The following is an 8,005-nucleotide window of genomic DNA, read 5'->3' as shown; positions in this document are numbered from 1 at the left end:
GTCAGTTCCTTGCTTCATCACTTTGTATTCAACTATCTCAACGAAGAAGTTCAACATTTAGAAATATTTTGCGACTCGTGTGGGGGGCAAAATAAGAACTATACTGTGTTCCGACTTCTTCACTATATAGTCCACGTTGAAAAGAGGCTACAATCGATAAAACTTACTTTTCCAATAAGAGGGCATTCCTATTTGGAGTGCGACAAAGACTTTGGTTTGATTAATCAAAAGAGCCGAGCTGAAGTACCGGAAGATTGGATTAAAGTATTCAAATCAGCTAGAGTTAAACCAATGCCCTTTGAAGTGGTTGAAGTGTAACAAAGCAATTTTAAGAACTGGACGTTCTTTTTTAACTCTTACCGAGGTAGTGGTTTAAAATTTATACCACGATAAATACAACCCAACCGAGTTAGTGGTCTTATTTATGGACCACCTATTCAAACTCATTTTGCAAGTAGAGCAGCCGCTCAATATTTAAACCGAGCGGTGGTTAGGCGTTACTTTGGTATAGTAAAGCGTAAGAGTGAATATGAGATAATTTTTTGTCACTTTGCTCTCTTTGGCGCCAGTGTTTTGTTTACTTCTGCACTGTTAGCACGTGTTTCACATGGTCGACGTTGTTTATATAAAATAACGTATTTTTTCTCATTATATTTATGTCAATTCGACTTAGTACTTGGAAATAAGTAAGTATAACAAGATATTTTGTTGATTCACTTTTTTGTTTTATCGGATTTCCGTTAAAACTGGTGGTTCTTATTTTGAACCACCGCGTCAGTTGCCAAATTTAATTCAGACTATTTCAGCTGCGAGCGGAAACCGATATATCATGGAAAACGGATATCTTCCATTCCATTTAGTTGGGATGACCCGACAAGAACTAGAAGAGAGATTGAAAATTTTGATGCAGAGTCAATTCCATCAGGAGACGAGTCCATTGATGAGGATGCTAACCTTGAAGGCCAACTTGATGGAGAACAAATTCCAGATGGTGAACAAGACATTAGCATTGTTATGTCCGACGGTGAAAGTGAAAGTGATTCAGAAAACGAACCCTTATCTATTTTACAACAAAGGCTAAAAGGTAATACTGTTGAATGCGATTCTCAAGAATTTTCTCCAGATTGGGGAAAAAATGTACGTTTTGATAGTCCTGCAGTGTTCAATGAGAAAACTGGTATTCCAGATCAAATCCTTTCATCAAATCCGAGCCCTTATGTCACTTTTTAGTTTATTTTTTGACAAAAATATTATTGAAAAACTGGTATTTGAGACAAACTTATATGCACAACAGGAACAAATCCAAACCGGTAAACCCTTTTCCAAACCCACATTCAACGAAATGTCCGCATTCTTAGGCATAAATTTGCTAATAGGAATCAAACGAATGCCAAGTTATAAAGACTATTGGTCCAGCTCACCAGACCTTCATGACAGCTACATAAGTTCGCTGATGAGTCAGAAAAGATTTGGGTGGCTTTTAGGACACTTCCACATTAACGACAACTCACTTATGGCTAATCGTAATTCTCCCGATTTTGACCGACTTTATAAAGTTCGGCCAGTTTTAGATCATTTAGGAAAGGCCTTTGCAAAGTCTCTACTACCAAGCGAGGTTCTGGCTCTTGACGAGAGTATGATCAAATTTAAAGGCAGAAGTACTCTCAAGCAATACATGCCCAAAAAACCTATAAAGAGGTTATAAGGTGTGGATGCTTTGCGACAAATCAGGATATTGTCTAAAGTTTGATATCTATACAGGCAAGTCAAGCGTTCAAACCGCAGAAAAGGGCCTAGCTTTCAGAGTGGTAACCAATCTTATGCCGGGTCCACATTAAACCGACAAAGTAGAAACAAAACAGAAACTTTATGTTTTTCAACAATTCTGCAACAAAGTTGGAACATTTACGCAACTTTTTTGTCTCGCCTCTGTTTTGTCGCCTAATTCCGCAACAATTTTGAGTCCCGTCGCTGGTCGGTAAACATCAAAGGGTTTCTGTTTTGTTTGCTTTTTCCGGAACTGTGTCGATTCAGTGCGGACGGAGAAACAAAACTTTCAATATCGTTCGCGTGTGGTTAACAGTTTTTGTGAAAACGATGTCGGGAAAATCAAAGTGGACAGTGGATAATACTTGTTTATTAATAGAAATGTATAGAGAGACACCATTGTTATGGGACCCAAATAATATTGACTATAAAAATCGTTATAAAAAGGCTGATGCATTAAAGGAATTTGGACGAACTCTGAACGTATCAGCGGAAGAAATTGAAAGAAAAATTAGAAATATCAACTCTCAATATCAAAGAGAAAAACGGAATTACCAGCAGTACAAAAAGTCTGGCGCGGGACAAAAGTTCGTATCCAAATGGTTTGGATATGCGCTTATGAATTTTCTTAAGGACAAGAATAAACCACGTGAAACTCAAGAAGCTGGAGGATTGCCCATAAATATGCAAGTAAGTAATTAAAGTGTTTATTTACTAACGATTAGAATATATAATAGGTATACATATTCAGAAAGGTTTTATTGATTAGCAGTAATTTACTTGCCAAGGAACTTGCCCTTGCTCCGAAGCAAAGTACTGTGCGAATTCATCTCTAATGGCCGCAGCTTCCAGTGAGGGTTTTCGAGCAATACGACTTAAACTTCGGAAAGATTGTTGATTTTCAGTCGCCTTTCTCCATTCACCATTTTCAAGTGTACCACTGTCTAAGTGTTCAATATCGAAACTCCCTGGTGGCGTATACCTATTTCTAGATGGCGAGCTTCTCCGTAAATAATTGTGAAGATGAATGCACGCCATAACCAATTGTTCTGTCTTTTTGGGTTGTAGCAGTATAGGTTTGCGAAGTACGCGAAATCGGGCGGCCAAAATACCGAATGCATTCTCCACAACTCTTCGCGCTCTGCTAAGTCTGTAATTAAATATCCTTTTAACAGATCCTTTTTCTTGGTGACCACTATATGGCTTCATGATGTGAGGAGTAAGGGGAAAAGCATCGTCCGCTACAAACACATAGGAACATTCTCTTTCCCTTCCGGCAAGAATTGTTTTTGGTGGCAAACTTAATCGTCCATCAACCATTAATTTATGAAACAAGGTATTTTTAAATACTCCTCCGTCCGAAATTCGGCCTTGACACCCAACGTTTGCGTAAATAAAATTATAATTTGCGTCCACTATTGCAAAAAGTACAATACTAAATGTACCTTTATAATTGTAAAATTCACTTCCACTAACAGCAGGAGCTTCCATTAAAATATGCTTTCCGTCCATTGCGCCTAGACATAAAGGAAAATTCCAAATTTTATGATAATCGGTGCTGATCTGCCTCCATTCGTCTTCATTGCGAGGTGTCTGGAACAAAAATATTATGATGTTCAAATAATACCTTCTGAAAAAAATAAGAACTCGACTTCTTTTTTTATTGAAAAATTTAAAGGAATTGCTAATTTCGTTTTTTCCTTTTTGTTATAGGTATCTGAAGACTCCTATAGCAGTGAAGAAGGTGAAACAGAAATAACAGAAGCTGTTTTGGATAATGACGATGGTGCAGAACCAGACCAACAAAGTGAAGTTCCCCTTTTACCTTCTGATAAGTCAACCTCGCATAAACAAAGTACACCAGCAAGAAAGAAAAAGCCGGTAACAAAAAATACTACTGACGAGCGATCTGAAGAAATTTATTCAATGATAAAGTCTGTGCATCAGGACCGGCAAGAACGTCGATGGGCCCAGCCTGACGATTTTGATGTATTTGGCGAGATTGTTGCTCGAAAGTTGCGTAATTTGCCGACTCGTTATGCACAAATAACCTTACAACATCAAATAAATGTTCTACTATATGAAGCCGAATTAGGCAAATATAATGAACCTCCTCAAACCTCCCAAGTACATCGAGAACTCTCACAATACGTTCGTTTGCCCTCAGTCTCGCCAGCATCTTCCTCCATTTCGCAGACTTACTCAAATCCACCTAGCGTCCAGTCATACGCACAGCTGTCCAGTGTACAATCTTTACCAAATACCACTTATTTGCAGCCGCTTGCAACGGTTCAGTCGACCTCACAATCAGGTATGGACTTTACAGGTGAAAACACACGCGACAGTGCTTGGGATGAAGTATAATCAACCTCATCGAAAATGTTTTTATTATTTTTTAAGGTCCTATTTTTTATATGTCTTTTTACTGTCACACGGAATCAAAATAAATGCTATTAAATTATGCGATTTTATTTTCAATAAAATAAACACAAGCTAATTTACTTACCTTAACAAAACCATTCAGAACTTCTACCAAAGCTTCACATGTTTCTGGCACAATTTGTGAAATTGATTGCTTAGATATTCTTGTCTGGTACATCAGACTATGGTATGAATCACCGGTTGCCAGAAATCTTAAGGTAACAGCTAAACGTTCTGTTATAGAAATAGAATTTCTAAAATTCGTATTTTTCTTTTGTATCGCTGGTCCAACTAATTGTAACAAACTTTCAAAATCTTCGCTAGACATTCTTAAATAATTGGTAAAACTAGAACGTATCTCGCCTGATAAACCAATGTCGTCTTTACGGATATCACTAATCAAATTTTCGACTCCGTGACTCGTTCGTCTGCGCAAAGTGGGTCTCACCCAAAAACGTCTTCTTTTCTTCTTCAAATTTAACAAAATATAATAATAACCAGCCATTAATACGAAATCGTCGTCTTCTTCAGCACGAAAACGGTAACGAAACATGCTACAGTGTGGACTGCAAAGACAAAGCTGAAACATGGAATGTTTGTTGCTGTTTTGTTTTTAATAAACGGTCTGCGATGTGGACTTTGTTTCGAAAATATTTTGTGGCATAAAAGTTTTAAAAAAGTTTTGTTTTTGTTTTGTTTTCTGTTTTTGTTTTGTCCGTTTAATGTGGACCCGGCATTACAAAGGGTTTCGAGGGAAAAAACCACAAACTTTTTTTTGACAATTATTTCACAACCGTAGAGCTTATGCACAGTTTGAAACAAAGAAACATATATTCTGTAGGTACAATAAACCCAAATAGAAAACATGTTCCTTCTTTCAAAAGTGATAAAGAGCTTCGAAGAGGCGATTTTGACTGGTACACAAGCAACAAAAACATTTTGGCTCTAAAATGAAAGGACAAAAGAGCTGTACATTTATTGTCAACTTATCACAACCCAGAAGACTGCACTGAAGTAAACCGGCGTAATAAAGATGGCAGTGTTATTACAATACAATGTCCAATGGCATTGCGAGAGTATAATAGCAATATGAACGGTGTTGATAAATTCGATCAGCTACTTTCAAATTATAAAATTAATCGTCAGAGTAATAAGTGGTGGCACCGAATATTTTTCTATTTCTTGGACGCCTCTGTTGTAAATGCCTACTGTCTTTATAAAATGTTACCACTTGATAATAAAGCTTCGGCGAAAGACTTTAGACGGAATATTATAGATGGATTAGTTGCACATACTTTGGTGTCACTTCATTCAAGAAGAAAAAATATTGGTCCTGCTATCCAAATTAAGAAGTCCAAACCCTTTGTTCCGGATGAGATACGACTATGTTCAGTTGCTCATCAACCAGTCAGAAGTTCCAGAAGACGGTGTGGATTATGCAGTTCGAAAGCCAAGCCTGTCCGTACTGACTGGCAATGCTCAACCTGTCAAGTTCCACTTTGTTTAGGTAAAGAAAAACAGTGTTTTCAAATTTTTCATAATGTTAATGGTAATTAATAAGAATAACAAATAAGCAAGACCTATTTTTTCATTAAAGAGCAAATACAATATTTTTGTTTTTTTTGTTCAACCGTCGCGGTGGACTAAAATATGAACCACCTAAATTTGAAAAAATTACAATGTGTGTTTCAAAAAATGCATCAATTACCTTGTTTACATATAACAAGGACCTAATATATCATAATGTTTCTTCTGATTTGTAGAAGAAAAGTTGTTGCTCCAGTTAGTATATATTTTTGGTTTATTTTCTGCGCCGGTAAGAGAGAGGTACAGAAGAAAATGTCCCTTTCCAACTCGACCGATTCGAGAACTAAAAATAGTTAGAGCATCCTCGCCTAATTTACTACAGGACGACATATAATGGGATGTGGGAATCCAGCCCTGTAACAAACCCAAAATTTAAACCTACTCAAAAGTGCAGAAACGGAGAATTTGAACTGCCCGATTATTTATACAATGGTACGTAAGTTTTCTACTGATAATATTACAATGGTATAATCATAATTTATTTAAGAATTTTAGAGCATTTACCAATAAGTCACATTAAGTGGAAAAATCTGCAAGATTTGAAAAAATTTTGTGGGCCCGAGGCGCAGAATTATTTTTCCAATATTCCACATTCAATAAATTAAAATACCTGAAGCCTCTCTGACTCGAAATTAGTTTATAGTATCATGCAGGGTAAGTTTTCTATTTAAAAACAAAAAAAAATAATAAAAAATCCTGTTTTTTAATAGATGAAGCATGCAAGTATTTTGCTGAAAACACCATTACTTGAGTGTTCACTTAATGACATGGCGCCTTCTTAGAATGTCGCGCATGGACATGGCGCGTTTTTCCATTTTTTTTATGACGTCAAGTGAAAGAATGTTGTTTTTGTAAACCACGCTACATGCTACATTAAAATCTACCTAATAGGTGCTACTACAAATGCTGAGTCGTCATTTCTACCCTAGTTCAAAAATCTAGTTAAAATTTAAACAAGACTGTAAGGAATTAAAACCTTTAAACTGGTTTTTCTCGAAATCGATTTTTTTGACAAAGCGCCTTTTTCCCCTGTGGTCTTCATATGTAAACCTACTAACCATTTATTATAATGTCTTCGTATGTACACATGTAACTTTAAAATTTGTATTAGGCTAAACGATATATTTTTATTTTTGTTAAAAATTTAGCGAAATATTAAGCGCACGAGGCATGCAAGGTCGCACCAGGATGCACCTAGTGCATCGTATCGTCGATGAGTCACCACCACCTGCTTTACAGAAATATGAAAAACAGGCGAGGAACAATAACAAACTACGTCAGCCGATCAATCGGGTATAAAATACGCCGATTTCAGCAGTATTGGATGAGTGTGAACCAATCGACAGTAGTGCGACAAGTCCTTAGCTTATGTATTCATGTAAGTACAATTAGTAAGAGAAATACCTAATAAGTTGAATTATTAACTTTTAGTGTGTTGGATTATGGCTGTATTATACGGATCCACTTATAAATGTTTGGTCAATAGACTTAAGTGTTTAATAGAAAACTCGATAGTGTTTGATTCCATCCTTAAAACTGAGATCCCGGCGCGACGTTTAACGTCGTGAGTCAGTTTAATTGATGAACCCAGAAGGGCTCATAAATTAAACGTGAAAATATGAATTGCGATGTGTGTTGTAAAGCTACAAACGCTTATAATATAATTTTTTCTTGTTATTGGGAGAAGAAAACCAAAATAATAACGACAGCGCCTTAGAAGACGAAATAGGACAAGATGTCGTAAGTGAGACGTATAGCTGTTGCACTAATAATCCAAATATTGACGTGACATTAAGAATAAAGGAAGTGAATGATTTCTATGAAGCTCCAGTTGACAAGCATGTCCAAAATATTACTGGAGTTGTTAATCAACGCGATAAGGATTGGTGGTTATGGAATCGTGCTGTACGACACCATGAATCAATAGTGTTTTGTAATTTCCATTATGTTCTTGAGATAAGATCTATAAATTTAATTATGAATATTTGCATTGAATGTCATGAAGGTTTTGTTGATGAGTTTTACAAAAAAGTTGCTTATCACTACAAGGGAGTGTCTTTTTTGCTAGTGCATGAACATGACTTTTTTCATATGAATTGCGATGTGTGTTGTAAAGCTACAAACGTTTATAATTTAAATTGTTCTTGTTATTGGGAGAAGAAAACCAAAATAATAACGACAGCGCCTTAAAAGACGAAATAGGAGAAGATGTCGTAAGTTAGACGTATAG

General features: G+C 36.2%; 1 long non-coding RNA gene across 2 annotated transcripts; it reads left to right on the top strand.

Annotated features, from left to right (window-relative positions):
- Nucleotides 1-6,067: 6,067 nt before the first annotated feature.
- LOC145739367 (uncharacterized) lies at nucleotides 6,068-6,679 on the top strand. 2 transcript variants are annotated; one of them, XR_014181003.1, is made up of 3 exons: nucleotides 6,068-6,207; nucleotides 6,263-6,429; nucleotides 6,486-6,679. It is a non-coding gene; the product is annotated as an uncharacterized LOC145739367 (long non-coding RNA). The 2 variants fall into 2 exon arrangements; XR_014181002.1 differs by having other exon boundaries at nucleotides 6,180-6,429.
- The last annotated feature ends 1,326 nt before the right edge of the window (nucleotides 6,680-8,005 follow it).

Source organism: Ips typographus, unplaced genomic scaffold, assembly GCF_016097725.1.
Source record: "Ips typographus isolate SLU unplaced genomic scaffold, UJ_Ityp_2.0 IpsContig109, whole genome shotgun sequence".
Taxonomy (NCBI): Eukaryota; Metazoa; Arthropoda; class Insecta; order Coleoptera; family Curculionidae; genus Ips; species Ips typographus.
The sequence above is the reverse complement of the archived record's forward strand: the minus strand, read 5'-3'. Positions and strand labels throughout refer to the sequence as shown.